We start from the raw sequence: 20736 nt of genomic DNA on the forward strand, positions 1-20736 counted from the left end.
CTTATAGATTAGCCTATCACATTTCAAAAGTGTCACACAAGTCCTACTAACTGAATTCACATGCAATCGACTAAATCGAAGCTTGAAATTTTCACACATTCATAATTACATGTTCTAGACAATAAATATTACGTTCAAACATTTCGGTGACTCGGTTTAGCGGTCCCGAAACCACTTCCCGACTAGGGTCAATTTTGGGCTGTCACACAAAATGTCATAGAGTTTCATATCCTCACTAAAGATTCACTCAAATCACTCGAGATGTTTAAGGACAATAAATGAAGCACTCAATAGTCAATAATGAAAAGTCATTACCATAAGCTTGCATGAAAATCAAATCTCCAACACTATAAATTGAGATAATACATCAATCAAAAGGTCTTTTGAGGGTTGTAACGAGGCTTGGTTAGTGGGTGTGGTCACAAGCTGAAAGAAAATGTTAGAATCGAGATTGAATTGAAAAATCACTTAACTAGAAAAAGATTTAATCATCACTTACATACAACAGATCTTCTTCTCAGAATATGGAATTTAAATACTTAAGCTCAAAAACAAAAGATTACTACTAATGTGCATACACTTTTTTTTAAAATAAGTCAAATAACATAGACTAACTATTAAGAACAAGACATAGCTGAGCAACTATTTCAATTCAAATCTCGACAAAAATAGGGATCAAATTAATTTAGGGGATTTCAATAATAATGAGTTATGGGTTAATATTAAGGGTAAATCAATGAATTGGTTGTTAGGCTTAAGAGGGTTCACTAAGGGTTAATTGTGAAGGTAGGCTTTTATGGAGTGAGTGGGTTAAACCTAAGTGCCTTTCTCATTTTGACATATCAAATCAAATGGTCTGGTCTTGACATGCATAATCAAGCAAGTTCTAGAATAACAATTCAATACTGATGCACTCATAATGAAAGTGAGCATGAAAGAAATAATAGATGCTCTAAAGGCTCAAGATCTCACAAAAATTATGGCTTTTTGATATTTAAACTTGTGAATTCCAACTCAAGATCATACCTAAACTTCGGGAAACAACCTAAAAGTTTTTAATTCTTCAAAAATCAACTCAAGTCCTGTGCCAAAAGAATATTATATCTGGTGGTAGCTATGGTCGTGGTCGAGTAGGACATGACAGTCGTGGAGAATCTTTCCCAATGGAGTTTCAAGTTCCTAAGTAATGGTGAGCTTTGTATCTCTTTATAACTGTGATAAAATCAGGAACTTTTTAGGGGATATTAGGAAGAATAATTACTTAGAAAGAATTAACCGAGATTTGTTTATAAAACCTAAAATAGTAGCAAAAAGGAAATAACATTTAAAAGTTAAAGGTGAATTAATAAAAACATAAAATGAAAATAAAAATGAAAATAAAAATAAAGATAAAGATAAAATAAAATTAAACATCATCATCGCCGGATGGTTCGCAAGGTGGTGGCGGCGATGAGATGTGGAAGTGCTGACAAATCTGCTGCAGAGTAGCATCAATGTTATCAAATCGTTGAAAACACTGCTGCTCGAATCGAGTGAGGCGCTCAGAGATGTTAGCATATAAAGTTGCCGCATGAATTGGACGATGGGAGCGTGGTTGCTAAGACGCTAGGTCCTTGTACTGTGGAGGGACATCATCAGTAATGTCCTCGGGGGCCTCTTCCTCAGTAGATTGGGCGAGATGATATTGAGGAGGGTAGGTTCCTCGACGCTTTTCGATTATCCTCATGCTTAGCATGCTCGAGATGCCTTGTGGAGACATCTGGCCAATGAGGGTCAAGGATGATTCTTGTGCCATAGTGTCGAGAAGTCCGAAGTGTCGTGCCAGTCGAGTCACATAAGGGCCAATGAAGATGACCCCCTTCTGATGTCGCTCCGTCTGGTGGCGAATGGCAAGGGCGATAAAGTAGGCGAGGTCGAAGACATGCTTGTGCGACATACACCATAAGTGGTAGACATCGTGAGTGGTGACAATGCCGGTGCTCTCTCTCTACCCTGTCAAGGTGTGAGATAAAATAGAATGTAAGTACCTCAAGGATAGAGGGAGAGCTGAGGCCTTGGAGCGACTTGGGTCGTAGGTGGCCGAACGTGGTACTAGTGCATCCCAGCACTGTGACAGAGAACGATGGATGTGGCGGTTGAGAGAATGTAAATCATTCTCCTACTTGAACTCCTCCGTATATAAGCCCAGTGCACTATCGAATTATGAGACGCTTAGCTGGCGGACTAATCTGCCTAGGCGAAATTGGACCGTGCCGGGACCATCGTAGTTTCTCATTACAGTCTTAAGATGAATCATTGAGCATAGTTCCATCGTGAGCTCGAGATAGTTGGCTCGATGATCCCAAAGAAAAGCTCCCAAGGGTCTGTGGTTAGGAGGGCCCGAATCGCATCAGCCAACTCAACTTGTTCTACTGTAGCCCAGTCGATGCAGTGGCCCATAATTAAAGGTCGGGACCGAAGTATTTGGAAAAGTTCTTCTTGGGGCCTAATGGGGAACAGCAGGAAAGGGTGACGAATTTCCGCGATAGGACCCGAGGAAGATGACGCTCCTTTCCTTTTCTTTGAAGCAAGGACGACGGCCTTTTTACCACGTGAAGATGACATTGTATGCCTACAATATAAAAAAAAAGGATAATAGTAGGTAAACAAATTTGAAAAGGAAAAAGCCATGAATTTGAACTAACAATTTCAGCCAAAACTACTAATACTAACCAAACTCAACCAAAATAATCAATTTGATAGCATAATTTCTTGACATTAGCATGGTAATAGCATGAGAATGAGCATAGTAATGGCATGGGTATGACAATAGAATAAGGCTTTCCTAACAACTCGATTCAACATGAAATGTATGATAAATAACCTAAGAATGCAAATTAAATGATAGAATAATGAGAAAAATGAAAATAGTATGAGAAAAATAAAGATTATTTTGATAATAAGCATTAGAAATAAGTAAAATAGAAGTGAAAAGAGTAAACAAACGCTAAGGGAGAGAGATTGGGCGTCAAAAATAGAGTTGGTAGCGGTGCAAGGGCGTGGTAGGGAGGCTGTGTGGACTTGCAGCGACTAGGGTTAGGGATTTTGAGTGAAGAAGATAATGAATAGTGCAGGGTATTTATAGATTTTGGGACACACGGCCAGGGAACACGCCCGTGTTCCCCAATTTTTGCCCGTGTGATTCGCAAATTTTAAATTTGGGCGCGTCTGACAATTTCCCCACACCCGTGTACCTTAGGCGTGTTCGTACGCATAGCTGTGTCGCATGGCCGTGTCTGTCTTTGTTCGCTTCTCCCACACCCGTGTTGTTTTGGCAAGTTTGCCCATGGTTTCTTGGCATAGATGTGTCGTACGCTCGAGTTAATTTAACAGGTTCGACCACAGTTTCAAGGCACGGGCGTGTCGCACGCCCGTGTTGTTTTGGCAGGTTTGCCCACCGCCATGTCATACAGCCATGGCAATTTATCATAGCCCGTGCTGGGGAAAATTTTTGCCCTGTTTCAACATGGCTTAAGGCACGCCCGTGTGCTTGGCCGTGTCTGTGTGGTAAACCTATATTCAAGAGCTCCGTTAGTAAGTTAGGTGTTAAACACTAAAATTTAAAGAAGTTAATATAGTTAGGGCTCGGGTTGCCTCCCGAGAAGTGCTTATTTATAGTCTAAGCTCAACTTATCTTTCCATTGAATGGTCATGGTGGTTCGAGGAGTTTATACTCCTCCTTCCTGCTGTGAATCTCATTAAAATAAGGTTTTAGGTGGGTATTGTTTACCTTAAAAGTGCCGAACTTGGGATGATTTACCTCGATTGTACCGAATGGGAAAATGCTAAGTACCGTAAGAGGGATTTCTTCATTCAATTTGGTAGTGACAATGTGACGATCTGCGGCATCTAATAAAACTTTATCTCCAACCTTAAGTTGATTTGGAAAGGTATTGAGCTCATCCTGGCATAGTTTTGGTTTATCGTGTGTTCTCGATTTATGTGTCTGCCATTCATCTAGCTCTTCCATTTGTAGTATTCATTCTTCATTAATAGGTCCTCTACTATTTCTTGAAAATGGCTCATGTACTTCTTTCAAACTCATTTCCTGCAAAGTAGGCTTCACCATATTGTCAGTTTTAGTAGAATGGTTTAGACAATCACCTTCAATTTTTGATGTGTTGCCAGAATTGCGAGTTTGAAGGGTAATTGTTTTGTCTCCCACATGAAGTGTGAGCTCACCTGTGCCAACATCAATAATCGTTCTAGCAATCACTAAAAAGGGCCTTCCTAAAATCAAAGCAGTGTTGCTATCCTCCTCTATGTCTAGAACAACAAAGTCAACGGGAAATATAAATTTATCGATTTTAACTAGCACATCTTCAATAATTCCCTTAGGAAATCTTATAGTTTTATCTACTAATTGAATGCTCATCCTAGTCTGTTTGGGTTTCCCAAGATCTAGTTGTTTAAACATTTTGTAAGGCATGACATTAATACTAGCCCCTAAATCAGCTAATGCATTATTAACATTTAAACTACCAATTAAGCAAGGAATTGTAAAACTCCCTGGGTCTTTCAATTTATTGGGTAGCTTATTCTAAAGAATGGTTGAGCAAACCACATTCAGCTCCACATGCGACCTTTCATCTAACTTTTGTTTATTTGCTAGAAGCTCCTTTAAAAATTTGACTGCGTTTGCCATCTGTGAAAGTGCTTCAATAAACGGTAAGTTAATATATAGTTTCTTTAAAAGTTTAAGGAATATACCAAATTGTTCATCTAAGCGGTCCTTCCTTGTCGCATTGGGGTATGTCACACGAGGTTTGTATTCTGTACTTACTGGTTTCTGCTCATTATGGTCTACCTTACCTTTACCTTTGCTTATCTCAGTTTCTTGCCTTGGTTCTAGTTCAGGTGTTACTAACCCTTCCTCATCTTGACTAGTAATCGCGTTGAGTTGCTCCCTTGGGTTAGATTCTGTATTGCTTGGCAGGCTACCTTGTGGTCATTCAGAAATTAACTTGGCAAGCTGTCCAATCTGAGTTTCGAGCCTTTGGATCTTTGCTTGTTGATTCTTAAGTTATGTCTCGGTATTCTTAAAACGAGTTTCTGACTCCGATAAAACTTTGAGAGCATCTCTTCAAGGTTTGGCTTCTTTTCCTGTTGGTAGGGTGGTTGTTGGTAGCCTGGAGGTGGTCTCTGATTTCCTTGGCCTCTCCATGGGAAATTTGAGTGGTTCTTCCAACCTACATTGTAAGTGTTACTGTATGGATTATTTTGAGATCGAGGGTAATAACATGTAATTTAACTACTCGTTCTCCATGCTGTGGCCATAATATTGGTATTCTGAATCACTTGATCCGCCTCCACTTGCTTTGCACTGCATTATTGGGTGAACCTGTGAGGAACTAGGAAAACCATCAATTTTCTTATTCAAGAGTTCTACCTGATTATAGAGCATGGTGACCGAATCGACGTTATAAACACCGACTTTTTTGTTGGCTTTGTCCTCATGATTTGCCACTGATAGTTATTCTATGACATCTCTTCTATAAACTCATAAGCATCCCAGGTGTTTTACTATTGATAGTTCCGCCAGTAGCTGCATCAACCATTTGTCGAGTCGAAGGATTCATGCCATTATGAAAGGTTTGAACCTGTAGCCAGAGTGGTAACCCATGGTGAGGGCATCTTCGCAAAAGGTCTTTGTATCTCTCCCATGCATCATAGAGTGTTTCTGAATTCATATGCACAAATGAAGAGATATCGTTACATAATTTAGCTATTTTAGCCGGCGAAAAATATTTAAGTAAAAACTTTTTGATCATTTGTTCCCAAGTAGTAATTGACCCTTGTGGTAATGAGTTCAACCACTGTTTAGCTTTATTCCTTAATGAAAAGGGAAACAACCGAAGACGTATGGCATCATCAGAAATGCTATTGATTTTAAATGTATCGCATAGTTCCAAAAAGTTTGCCAAGTGAGCGTTGGGATCTTCGTCCTGCAAACCATCAAACTGAACAAATTGTTGTATCATTTGAATTGTGTTAGGTTTTAGTTCAAAAGTATTTACAGCTACAGCAGGTCTAACTATGCTCGATTCAGTTCCTATTAAAAAAGGTTTAGCATAATCATACATAGTGCGTGGAGCAGGATTTTGATTAACAGTAATCACAGGAGGTAGCGGATTTTCTTGGTTCTCAGCCATCTCCTCAGTGGTGGTTGAATTATCTTTCTCTTGCTCTTCTGTGTAACGTAAGCTTCGCCTTATTTCTCTTTGGTTTCTGTGAACTGTGCGATCGATCTCACTATCAAAAAGTAATGGTCCTGACGGGTTTCTTCTAGTCATAAACTATAAGAACCTATCAGAAAAAGGGAAAAAGAAGAATTAGTAATAAAAATTGGAAATAAAGTTAAACTGCAGTAAAAATAAATGGCTAATGTAATAAAAATCGAGTGTTCCTAATATCTTAGTTCCCCGACAACGGCGCCAGAAACTTGATGCATGATATTCGTGATAGGTTTTAAATATTTATAATGAATCGTTCTTGAAACTAACTATTATCACGATGGAGGCAAGTGTACCTATCGAACTGTAGTATAGCTTTAGCAAGACCGTATTGTCGAACCCAAAAGAACTAAAAGTACTAGTAATGACTGTCTTTCTATTATCTAGCCTAATAATAATGGGGTTTGTTTTAACTAACTAATTAACTAAACTAAGAATTCATAGAAAATAGAAATGGGGAATTACTTTTGGAAAAATGATTGAATTAAGACAATACCTAAGGAAAAATGCACCTAGACTTTACTTGTTATTTGACTCTGAATCGGACGATTTATTCATTTGACTTGATCCGTAGAAATCCCTAAGTTATATTATTATCCCTCTCGAGACTAAAAATGTCTAACCCTAGGTTGAATAATTGAAATCTCTTTCTAATTAACTTCCTAGGGTTACATTAAGTCGATCTATGAATCCCCTTATTAGGTTTCACCCTAATCCAATAAAATCTTGTCACCCTATCTCTAGGCACGCAATCAACTCCGCTTAATTATGAAAAATGTATTCTTAGACAGGGTCTATTCCTCCTCTGAATAAGAGCTTAACTTGAATCAATATCCTAGAATATCAAGACAAGAATTAAGAACACATAATTAAGAACAAGCCAAATATTTATCATACAATTCAGATAATAATAACAAGATCTGTCTTAGGTTTCATTCCCCTTAGGTATTTAGGGGTTTTAGTCCATAACTAAAAAGGTAAACATCTCATAAGAATAATGACTAAAAACCATAAAGAAAAACCCAAAACTCCTAAAGGGAAATTGATGGGAGATCTTTAGTCTTAATGATGAATCCGGCTCCTGAGATGGATCAATCGGCTTTCCTTGAGCAATTCCCTGCTTCCTCCTCTGTGCCTCCCCTTTTCCGCCTCCTTTAGGGTGTATTTATAGGCTTTAGAATGGCTAAGAACCCTCAAAATTGGCCTTTTCTGAATTGGATTTAACTTGGGCTCGACAAGGACACGCCCGTGTGCGATTACTTCATGCCGTGGTCAGGCCTGTTAAAAAGGCACGGGCGTGTGGTCCACCCGTGTGAGTCGTCCTTCAATTCTGCCAAATTGACACGGTCGTGTGGTCTGCCCGTGTGAGGAGCTCCAAGCCGTGTTGATTTCTTACGGTGGTCAATTTTCTCCGTTTTTGGCCCGTTTCTCGTTTCTTTCACTCTTCTATGCTCACCTAAGTATAAAATATGAAATTAAGGCATTAGAAGCATCAAATTCACCAATTTTAAGGAAAAATCATCCATAAAATATACTAAGCATGGGATAGAAATATGTATAAATTACAGTTTATCAAAAATAAAAATCCATAGAGGCCATATTTACAATAAAATACCCAAATATAATCTAATATCATAAACAAGTGCGAAAAAGTGTTAAAAAGGTCATGTGGCCACCATTGAGTCCTCCGCTGCACCAATCCATCAAGTCAGGGGATTACCTGTACAAATTATGTAACACCCCTTACCCGAGACCGTCACCAGAGTCGAGCACGAGGCGTTACCTGACTTAACTTACTAATTCGGGGCATAAAATTTTCTTTTAAAATTAATTAATTTACATTCATTCAATATACCCCTAAAAAGGGCCCTCGAGACCCTAAAACATGCAATTGAAATGATTCATGACCAAACCGGGAACATTAAAAATTTTCCGAATAAATAGACAAATCAAAACAATTTATTTCATTATTCCTTATAAAATTGCCCACATGCGTCATAGTCACTAAATAAATCATAACTCGAGTCACAAAACTCAAAATTTAAATTTGTGAATTTTTCCTGAAACTAAACTCATATATATTCTTAGTAATATTTTTCCAGAACTTTTGGTCTAGCCAATTAGTACAGTTTATTAGTTAAAGTTTTCCCTGTTGCATTTATAACCTCTCATCATTACAAACCAATTTTATCCCTGTACAGAATTCAAATAACCATGCTGTTTGTTTCTATTAAAAGTAGATTCACTAAGGAATCTATAAATATAAACTATAACTCCTAACTCTTTTTGTACAATTTTTAATGAATTTATAATGTTAGAATAGGGGATTCAAAAATTGCTCTGACCCTGTCTCACTAAAATTCAAATATTTCACTTTTTCATGATTTTTTTGTATTAACTACCATTTAGGCATACATAACACTAAAACCTATTCTTCATTAGCCATTTCAATAGCTAATCAATATCAAATATTTACATACCATTCTTTAGCCATATCATAAGGACATACACACAAAATGGCTACGTCCCTATACATGGCATAAACTAGAACGTTTGTAAACGAAGATACCCATTTGGTAACCTGATAGTCGATAATGTGAAGTGATCTCTGACGACCTCCAACCCAAGCTTGCTTTTAAGTACTCTGAAATATGGGAAAGTGAAATAAGTAAGCTTATAAAGCTTAGTAAGTTCACATGTAAAATAATAAGCATTAACAATCAATTTAGCTTACTACTATGCTGTCATAATTTGCTTAAATAATGTTTAGTTCTTACTTTCCCATCTTACTCATCAGTAACCTTACTTAATAGCTTGCTTACATACTTGCAACATCTCACTTAACCCATGAGTACTCTTTCATAATATAGGCATATTGCCAATCATGTCATAAAGCATCACAAGCATAACTGAAAACTCATCACTTACTTAAACTTGATAATCTCAATTACTTACAATCTTAATACTAAATAAGCCTTAAATGCATACCTGTTCTCTTTCTTCATGTTCTCACCTTGTCATTTCTTTTACTTACTCTTTGGAATACTCGGGAACCTTTTTCCTTTTTGAACTTACCATTGCCATGTCTTGACATGGTCTTACGTGGTATCCTTGCCTTATGAACTCACCAATGCCATGCCTTGGCATGGTCTTACATGGGACCTTTGCCTTATAGTAACTCATCAATGCCATGTCTTGACATGGTCTTACATGATTTCCTTACCTTATAGAACTTATCAATGCCATGCCTTGGCATGATCTTACATGATATCCTTATCTTACCAAATGCCTTGATCCAAACATGGTTTTACATGGTATCCTTATCTTACCAAATGCCATGTTCCAAACATGGTCTTACATGGTATCCTTGTCTTAGTGCCAATGCCACATCTTGATGTGGTCTTACATGGAGTCCTTAATCAATGCCGATGCCATGTCTTGACATGGTCTTACACGGGATCCTTGCCTTACCAATGCCATGTCTTGACATGGTCTTACATGGTACAATTCCTCCTTAAATGCCATGTTATGAACATGGAATTTTCCGTCAATTCTTCCTTAATTGCCATGGTACAACCATGGACTTTGAAATATCAATACCTTGTCAAGTCATAGCTGAAACATACTTGCTCAAATTTCTCAAGGTTAGTCGCATAACTCAATAATAACAATACTAATAACAAAAATTGCATAATAATAAAATGCTACTCAACTTACATACTTACATTCTCAATCTCACCATATCATCAACTTAACTTATTCTCATCAAACTATGCTAGTCAATACTTTCTAATACAAAATATGGTCTTACATATAAATTATACAAGTTCTCTTTCCAATATCGAATTATCATCGAACATTAATCATTATATCTGAAACTTAATACTAAAGTATTTATGGCAAAAATATCAATTTACCATTAAAATATTCATAATTAAATGCTTATTAAACATATGAACTTACTTGGATACTAAAACGATCATTTGACCAACTTTCTCGATTTTTTATTTTTCTCATATTCTAGGTCCAAATCTCACTTTCCGGGATCTAAAACATCATAATTCACTTATTTAATTCATGTACTATTCAAAACATTCCCTAACTCAAACTTTGGCAAAATTACAATTTTGCCCATAAACCTTTGCAGAATTACGATTTTTCCCCTAAGCTCGGAAATTAAAATTTATCCATTTTTCTTATGTTTTATGACACGCTGAACATTTTTCCCTTCTATGGAAACATCAAATTCCCACTCTATCATGTACTTATGAACATTAGGTATTTTTACCGATTATGTCGTTTTACTCGTTTTCACTTAAAATCGCTTAGAAAAAGTTGTTTAACATAATTTCAAGCTTCATATTCTACCATAAAACATCAAAATATAAAATTTTAACCTATGGGTATTTCTCCAAATATGAACCTAGCATGAATTATTGCTAGAATAAGCTAAATCAAGTTACCAGGACTCAAAAAACGTAAAGAACATTAAAAACGATGTTAGAACGGACTTACTATTGAGCTTGGAAAGCTTGCAAACCCTAACCATGGCTTCCTCCATGCTATATTCAGCCTCCATGAAGAAGATGGACCAATTTTGGCTTTATTTTCACTTTTTAATTCTTTTAATTACTAAATGACCAAAATGCCCTTAAAGGCATTTCTTTCAAATTTGTCCTATTCTTGCCCATTTTTGTCCAAACATAAATATAATGATCTAATTACTAAATAAGGACCTCCACTTTCAGAACCCATTTCAATTAAATCCCCTTTATTATCTAGAACACACATTTTGCTAATTTTACAATTTAGTCCTAATTATCAAATTAGGAACTTATACATAAAATTTCTTCACGAAATTTTCACACAATTATTCAATCAATGAATAAACCTTAAAAATTAATCGAAATAAGTTTTTTTTTACCTTAGATTCGTGGTTTCGCAACCACTATTCCGTTTAGGCCCTATTTCAGGATGTTACAGATTAAACCGAGAAGGTGAGTTTACATAAACTCGGTGTGTAATCCCCATATAAACAAAAGACAGTATGCACATGATCACAGTCTGGGCCTAAGCCCTTTTCAGTAACAGCATCGGCTTCAGTTTGGCCTTAGGCCAACAATGTATCCGTAGCAGTAACAAATATGCAGTCACAAAATCCTACCCAGCCAGCCTCTACACACCATCTCCGTCCAACCTTACACTCCATGTGGGGATATATTCAACCTACCCATCCCTACACTGCAATAAGTACCGAGTGCAGCACTAGACAATAATTTGAAGCTAAGCTGCCAGTAAATTAGGCTCGCCTTCCAATACATTTCATTCGAACAATATCAACCCCCAACCCAATGCAATGCAATAATCAATTATGACATGCTATAACATGGTAACAGTACATACAATATCAGTTCAGTGAAACATCATCATGCTCGATAACATGTATACATACAAAGCAGTCACAGAGTCATTTCATTCAATTAGAAGTCTAGGTAAGCTTATTGACCCTACAATAGGTTTACAGTTGTCTTAGGTGACCCGTGCAACCTTGCAACAAATCAATGAAAATGGGCTCACATGCCCATGTTGTCTGCCTGTGTCAGCCCACACCCGTGTGGCCTACACCCTTGTGGCCCACACGGCCCAAATTGGCCTTGGCTGTATGGATCACACGGCCTGGCCCAGAATCCAACATGCTCGTGTAGTACCCTTGTGGGCCCACACGCTTGTGTGGTCCACACAGCCCAAATCAGTCGAGCCCGTGTGTTGCACACGGCCTACCTGGCCATCACTTGGTCGTGTCTGGTGCGTACGGCCTGGCCTCGTCGATCACGCGCCCGTCTTATGGCACACAGCCTACCACACGGCCGTGTGGCATCGACAGAATGGTTTTTAGCTTTCACTGAAACCCTATTTTCTACGTTTTTGGGTACACACTTGGTACAATTTCGACGCGAACCCACTCCCGAACCTTCAAAAACCTAAAAATCGATAACCCAAAGCTTAGAGTCAAATTTAATTTGCAACTAAATTGAACTACAAAAGAAACACCGAATTTCAACACTTACTCAATTACCATGACGATTTGATTACGATTCCAAACGAGGGTAACCCCTAGTCACTAGATTTGCTGCTATTTTAACACAAGCACTATCTTAACAGAGGATTCAACAAAAAAAAATTAAAAGAGTAAATAGAGGCTCCTTTCTCTGCACAACTTACTACCACACAACAAACGAGCACGTCTTCCAACCAAAATATGAAGAAGAAACGCGAAATAAGAAGAAAGTTCAGTTGACAATAGTAAGGGCAGAAAATGACAAGGACGGGGGAGAGTTTAGCAAATGAAAATTCAGTAGAGAGATGAAAGGAAGAGGAACGTCAAAATTTTAGGGAAAAAAATGAAAAAGAAAAGAAAACTAGGATAACCCATAACTCCCTATATCCCTCAAATCTCTCCACTAACCCCACTACCCAGACTTTTTGTCCAACCAAAATTTTACAAGTCAGCAGAGCAAAAATAACAACCACGCTTGTGCAAAGATTCAAACACACGACCTTTAGCAGACTAACACTCCACCCAACCATTAGACCAGCAGGCCTTTTCTGTTATTAGCTTACCAACAATTAAACTTAAACCCTTTCAATAAGGTTAAAGCTTTATTTAGTAAAAAAAAAAACCAAAATTTGCCAAATGAAAGGCTTAAACTTGGGACCTCCCACACACACCCGGAATACTTAACCACTAAAGCAGATACACATTTATGTCACAATTTCATGAAAGCTGAAATAGAAATTTTGAGGCATTAAAAAATTTGACGAGTAAGTTCGTAAATATTATATTTATTATTTACGAGTTAATTGTGACTTTAAAAAGGTTTATTAAGTAATTTATTAAGTTCAAGTGGTATGACCCTAAGGTCAAGTGGTTTCAGAAACTAAGGTATCAGGACATCACTTTTATAAACCGAGCCAAAAGTATTTTTATAAATATTTACGGAGTGTAATTAAGGTGGTATTAAAGTTTCATTGAAAAATTTCACTGTTTCTTAAGCAAAAAGGACTAAATCGCAAAATTTGAAAAATTCAATCGCTATTAGATTAAATGTGTTAATTGAAGAATTATAATTGAAGGGCCTTATGGGTAAATTACCCATTCTTAAGTTGGTTGACAGTTAAAGCTTTATGTACTTTTAATTTTATATGTGATTTTTATATTATAATGTTATTATTAAATGAAAAAGATAAAATAAAGAAATAAAAGTTAATAAAATAAGAAAACAAAGTTTCTCTTCTTCATTTGACATCTTCATCACTGAAACACCATGACAAGAAGAACCAAGGTTCAGCCGTGCTACAATTCATGGATGGTAAGTCATTTTTCATCCCTTTTTCATAATTTTTATGTTTTTGAGATCGTTGCAACTAGGTCTAACTAGCTTGTATCTTCTATTTTGAAACTATTAAAGATTTTGAATGTTTCCATTGATGAATCTTGTGATTTTTTATGTTATATGATGATTTTGGAATGTTTATTTATATTTAAAAGTATTTTGTTAAGTGATTTTGATGAATTTTCCGATTAAGGACTAATTTCTTAAATTAATAAAAGTATAAGGATTTAATGTGAAATTTTTACATAAATGGAATTTTTTAAATACTATAAACATTCAACTATCTTGGGTTTGTATTTAAAATAGTTAATTTGCATATTTTTGGCTGAGGGACTAAATTGAATAAAAGTAAAACTTTAGGGGCAATTTTGTAAAAATGTCAAAAATGACCAACTTGCATGAAATGAATTTTTTTATTGTCTAAATTAATGTATTGAATGAAATGATTAATTTAAATCAAGATCAGGTGGAAAATCAAGAAAAATAAAAAATTACCAAAATGCCATTGAGCTTTAGAATTTCTACAATTTAACCTGGTAAGTTTGTAACACCTCTAACCCATAACTGTCGTCGAAATAGGTTAAGAGGCATTACCAGACTTGTAACTCAGTTTAGAACAATCATTTATCAATCATCGTTTCATTTCAGTAACTATCATTCAATCTCATTCAATATGTACTTAAATCGAGCATACGAAGCTTAAAATGTGCATTCAGGACTAAATCGATAACATATTAAAATTTTGGAAACTTAAAAGAAATTTTAGCATTTAAGGGTCACACTGTAACACCCTGAATTTTGGGCCTAGAAGTAATGGGCCTTGAGTTTGGGATCGGTTAGAAGGTGGCTTAAATGAATGAAATGTGTTTAAATATTTTATAATTGCATGTTTAGTTTAATTGTTAAGTGATTTAGGAGGGGTTGGTAGTGTGGAAAAAGGTCCTGGGTTCGATCTAGGGCTTTAGCAAAATTTTGCATTTTTTTTCAAAAAAAGGCCCTGAGCATTAAGTGGAAGGCTTATTAATAAGGCCTGGTAAAATTTGACACAAGGAAACGCTTGGCCTAGTTGTAAGCGACGTTGGTGGCAAGCAGGAAGTTCAGGGTTCGAGTCTTGGCCTTGGAAAAAATTTTTATTACACACATTAGTAGTAGGGGAGCTAGGGTTTAGGCCTTATAAATGTGTTTGGTGGAAATTTCACATAAAGGATGCGCTTGGCCCAGTGGTATGATGGCGTTGGGAGTAAGGAGAGGAGCTGGGTTCAAGTCGCGGCATGAGTAAACGTTGTGGGTTTTTTTTTAGATAACCTGGAGGTCGGCGGAAAGACTTTATATATAATTGGGGAGGAAGAATAACACAAATAAGGTAAGTGCTGTGGTGGCAAAGGACGTATAGTGCAGCCAAGAGATTAGGGGTTCGAATCTGAATGGTAGCAAATATTTTTAGGATAACCTCGTTGCGGGTTAATAGGCCTTAAAAATAGTTAGGGATGGAATATGGCACAAGAGCGCCTGTGGTGCAGTGGCGAGAAGCATGTTATAGATATGATAGGTTGTAGGTTCGAATCCCAGGCCTGGCAAAGTTTAAATTTTTATTCCTTAAGAGAACTAAGGCTTAGGCACATAAGCCTTATAGTTAATTGTGACCGAATGTTACCAAAAGACAGGTAGTGGTGCAATGGCCAGCAGTATATTGGGAAGTTGAAGGATAGGAGTTCGAGTCATTCCATGTGCAAAAAAGGGAGTTAATTTTGCTACTCAACGCAGGGAAGGATGGCCAGTCGGTGGAAGCAATTTGAATGCAATTCAAATTGGAATTTTTGGCTAAAATCAAGGAGATAAGGATGAGGATTAAGTGTGGATATGATGAGGAAAAAAATTGGAGAAATTGAAGGTAATTTAACTAGTTTAAGTTGATTGGGGAGTGTAGGTTTGTATTTTTATTTATTTATTTATTTCTTTTAGTATATATATGTGTGTCGTATGAGCAAGTAAGGGCATTTGTTGTTTTTGTGTGCTTTAGTCACGTACCATCTTATCTTTTCTTTAAACCAAACTCTGGATCTTTTCTTCCTTATTTTAATCGGATCAACCTCTTCCCTGTTCAACCTAGCCGACTGTTTCTTTTTCATTTAAAAGTTTAGTCATACACTTTCGGGGTTTGATTTCTTGTTGGCAAGCGATCTCGCAATCGGTAAGTGAATTAGATCTTCTCTGGCTTTTGTTAAATATTTCTAAGTTCTTTCGTTGCTACACTCTTAAAAGATGCTTTTTCTTTATTCTTTCCAATACTTTCGTTAACCTATGGTTTCTCCATTTATTTCTCTTTTTCCCTCTCATTCAAGAGTGTGGTCGCCGGCTAAGTGTTAGTTGATGGAAAAAGCAAGTTCTAGCAGAGAAGTTGGGATAGAGGCTCCCATGTCTAAGTGATGTAAGTTGTCAGCCGTTCGGGACTTTCCACCGGGATACGGAAGGGGGGCTACATCAGATTTCGGGTTACATAGGCAAATCACAATCGATCAATCTAGTCAAGGCAAGTATAGGTTGTTATTCGGTAAGTAGTGGATTTATTTTGAATTAATGGAATGTGACTAATGCAGTATAATGTTGAATATAGGTTCGAGCGATTATGAATAATTAGTACTCCAGGTGATAAGGTGTGTACTTCTACCCTATGATAGCTTGATATAAAGCTGAAGGTGTGTACATACACAGCACACACAAGTAGATCGGCAAAAGCCAAAATGCCGAATAGCCGAAATGCTGAAAAGCCGAAAGTTTGGCTACGGTAGTCTTGCGAGTGTGTGAACACTCGTAAAGGGGAAACTGATAGGTTGCCTGAGGCCCATGGACGATTCCATGGACTTGGGTTGTGAATTGGCCAAACAAGCCAAAATGGGCTAAATGGGGCTGATGGGCTGTTGGGCCCATATAGGCAAAAATTGATAATTTATGCTATGTGATGGAAAATTGTATGTGAGCATGATTATAAATGTGATTTGGGCCTAATGGCCATATGAATGTGATTTGGGCCTAATGGGCCATATAAATGTGATTTAGGCCTTATGGGCCATATGAAAGAGATTGGGCCTAGTGGGTTACATACAGGTGTGTGGATTTGTCTGGCCTTTGTAAGGGGTTTTGGGCATAATATTTGATAACTGCTTAAATAGACATAAAATTTAATTAATTAATTAAAGACCATGGACAAGTCATAGGGTTAAGGTGTGGTAATGGGTATATGCATGTCTAAGATTAGATCTAGGGAGAGCTTGGTACTTAAACGGTCTTAATGACTCACCTACTCTTCTCTGGAATCCTACCTGGTGCATAGTATCCGTTCATCTTAGCCAACAGGGATTTGTTAACGAGCCAAGGTAAGTGAAAAACTCGTAATAAAGGAAAATTACTAAAATGCCCTTAAGGGTGAGAATGACTAAAATACCCCTGCCCGTTGTGTGTAAGATTTATTGATGTTACATGTATACCTGCTGCATTCATACGCACTCATATGATATTCTGTTTAAGTTGCATATGGGTTGGGAATTATGGAACGGAGGAAGTATATGAGGATCGCTTGGTTGCTTGGCGACCGTGGATCCACCGATGGCTATTAAGCTCAATATTTGATTAGCAGCTTGCTGCAATGATGGTAGTACCGCAACCGAGCTACCATTGATGTGTACTGGATGGGTGGGTCGATATTTATATCCCCACATGATGTGTAACGGGGGACGGAGTTGGTGTGTAACGGTTGGATTATTGGGGTGGGTTGCATAGCATTGTATGTATGATATTATTGTGATATTATTGCGATGTGGGCTTCGGCCCAACTGAGGCTAACATGGGCTAAGGCCCAAAGGTCACCGTTATTGAATTGGGCTCAGGCCCAAAATGACTGATGATTGCTTTATACTCGTTGAAGGTTGTACATACTGAGTTTTCAAAACTCACCCCCTCCTTCTAAATTTTTCAGGTGATCCTCAGTAGGCGGTTCGAAGGATGGAGGGACTCGGAGATGTCCAACTAGCATAAAATCTTTATGTAATTTTTAATATTTTGATTTTAAATTATTTTTATTTGATTTGGGTTGTAACAAGGTCTTTCCTCTGGCTAATATTTCAAATTAGGATTATTATCATTTTTATGCTTTATATTTATTAAATTAGAATGTTAAACCATAATTGTTTTTAAATACTATGTTTCCGCAATTAAATTCTTTAATGAAAAGTTTTCATAAATCATATGCTGTAAACAAGCTTTTGTGATTGAAAAGAGATTTTACAAACTAATTAAGGTTTTTCATTTTAAGGAAGTGTTTCCAATGAAAACAAGATTTTTGATAAAACACTTCAGTGTGACATGCCAAATTCGGCCATAACGTCCGGGTACACACACCCGTGTGAACAGGCCGTGTGCCTTACACGGCTACTAGACACGCCCGTGTCACAAGCCGTGTGAAAATAAGGCATACATACTAACTTGTACCACACGGCCGAGGACATGCCCGTCTACCAGGCTGTGTGAAATCTAGAGAGGTTACTGATTTGGGTCACACGGCCAACCACACGCCCATGTGTCTAGCCTATGTACCCTTCGAAATGGCCACAAACACCTATGAGCCAAGGCTGTGTGCCTCACACGGCTAGTAGACACGCCTTTGTGTCAGACCGTGCTCAAGACTGACTTGAGTTTCTAATTATTCCCCAGGGGACAATGACTGTGCAACATGACTGTGTGTCACACACGGCTGAGACACACGCCCATGTCTCTACCCGTATGGACAAAAATTAGGCCATTTGTAGAGCCATTTTGCCACCCTAAAAACAAAAACACTCACAAGCATAAATGATCACATTTTTACAACTCAATAGGCAGCCAAGATAACCATTTCAATACACATTATTAGCTATATCGAAACCCAACAATTACATGCCCAAATACCTATTTAACATCATGGATTATCCATTCATTTAACAACTAAATATCAAAACTTCACTTGCATAATTTCACTCGATCATTACCTTGCCAAAACATACCATAATTGAACACTTATACACTACCAAATATGATACCAAAATAAGCCAAATCACATGGCTTTTCATAGACAAAATATACCAAAACTATGATATCAAGTAACTTAATTATCATCATTTAAACTAGCCTATAAATGCCATATTTATAGTATCCACAAGTTCAAAAGTACCAATTGGAAATTGGATAGTGTGATGTGCAACTCAGATTTGTCCGAAATGAGCGAGCTAACGAGCCTCTGTAAAACATAGAAATAGAAACAGAGTAAGCATTATAACTTAGTAAGCCCGTATAATTCAGAACTAAACTTACCATTTAGACATAATCAAACAATACTTAAAGTTCAACTAATTCAATTATAAACACCTAATCACAAGTATTCATCACATGTTAGTCATTGTGGAAATATAAGAAACCATCCATTAATACAATACTTTGCATCAATCCAAATTCTTATATCACATATAACATTAGCAACATTTATAAACCGTGACTCATCCATATAACATTATTTGTGCCCGTTGAACCTATTAGAAATTCAAAGGATACTCGGGTGAATAACATCAGTAATTCATCAATTCATTATCATTTATGCTCTTTTGAGTCATAATCGGTAAGCTCCTCCTGAGCTGATGAATAGTAAGCTCTATCGAGCTGAACAGTAAGTTCATACGAGCTAAAACAGTAAGCTCCAATGAGCTGATAATAGTACGCACTTACGATCTGATACATTGGTAAGCTTATATGAACTGTGGTGAGTCCGCAACAAATGCAGGAGCTCAACCAAAACGGTAACCCTAGTGACAAGTCACACGTATCTTATGAATTCAAATAGTTCAAATGGGACTTGGTAACAAATATAATATATATCAATAATGTATTTTTAATTCAAGTATATCAAATTCTCAATCACAATATTCATTTCAAATATTTTCAAATATATAAAAGTTTGATTCTAATTATACGAACTTACCTCATATCCTCGGATAACACTATCGACTATTCGTCCACTTTTTGTTTTCCCCGATCTAGTTCCAGTATTTGCTTATCTTGATCTATATAATATCAAATTAACTCATTCAGACTTTCATTCAATTCAATTTAGCCTAAAACATTCTTTTTGGCTAATTTACAATTTTACCCCTAGACTTTTGACCACTTTGCAGTGTAGGGATGGGTGGGTTGATTATATCCCCACATGGTGTGTAGGGTTGGACGGACATGGTGTATAGAGGCTAGTTGGGTAGGATTTTACTACTGCATAATTGTTACTGCTACTGATACTGTGATGGGCTAAGGCCTACTGCATTTTTGACACTGTACTGAGATGGGCTAAGGCCCAAACTGTCACAAATACTGAGATGGGCTAAGGCTGACTGTTCAACTGTGCACTGTGAATACTGATTGTTTTTTTGGTTTCTGCGGGATTACACACTGAGTTTACGTAAACTCACCCTTTTTGTTTAATGTGCACAGGTAATCCCCAGACTTAGACGAATTGGTGCGACGGAGGACTCAGCAGTGACTAGAGTAATTTTTGGACTTCATGGTTTTCAATTTACGATTTATAATTTGATTATTATTGATTATTTTGGTTGTAAAGGACCCTCTAGGACTTTGATTTTAAATTTGGGTTTTTATTTATTTATTTTACTTTATGGATTTCTACTGGCTGGTTGTAAGAAATTCGGTTTTCAAAAGTTAAAATATTTTCTAAATGCATGATCACTTAGACTGTTTTATTAAAGCTTCCACAACGATAGATATTTCAAAACAAATATTTTAAATGAATAAAGATAACTTCCTAAGTTCTAACAAAGGTTTACTAAAGATAATAATATGGAATATTTTCGTCGTAACAATGAGGTTTCGAAAACACTATCATGTGACATTACCAGATACGGCCATAATGTCTAGGCCGGGTTTGGGGTGTTACAAATAAAATGTTTGTGTCTATTTCTTTTCGATGCTTCAGTGATCCTAATACCAATGCACGAGTAGAAAAATAAAAAATTCAGACTATTTATATAGTTTTATTA

The 20736-nt window shown here is 36.8% G+C and overlaps 1 non-coding gene across 1 annotated transcript; it reads left to right on the forward strand.

Annotated features, from left to right (window-relative positions):
- The first annotated feature begins 5655 nt into the window (after positions 1-5655).
- LOC128281232 (small nucleolar RNA R71) lies at positions 5656-5762 on the forward strand. Its single transcript, XR_008271445.1, has one exon. It is a non-coding gene; the product is annotated as a small nucleolar RNA R71 (small nucleolar RNA).
- The last annotated feature ends 14974 nt before the right edge of the window (positions 5763-20736 follow it).

Source organism: Gossypium arboreum, chromosome 9 (genome assembly GCF_025698485.1).
Source record: "Gossypium arboreum isolate Shixiya-1 chromosome 9, ASM2569848v2, whole genome shotgun sequence".
NCBI classification, from domain to species: Eukaryota; Viridiplantae; Streptophyta; class Magnoliopsida; order Malvales; family Malvaceae; genus Gossypium; species Gossypium arboreum.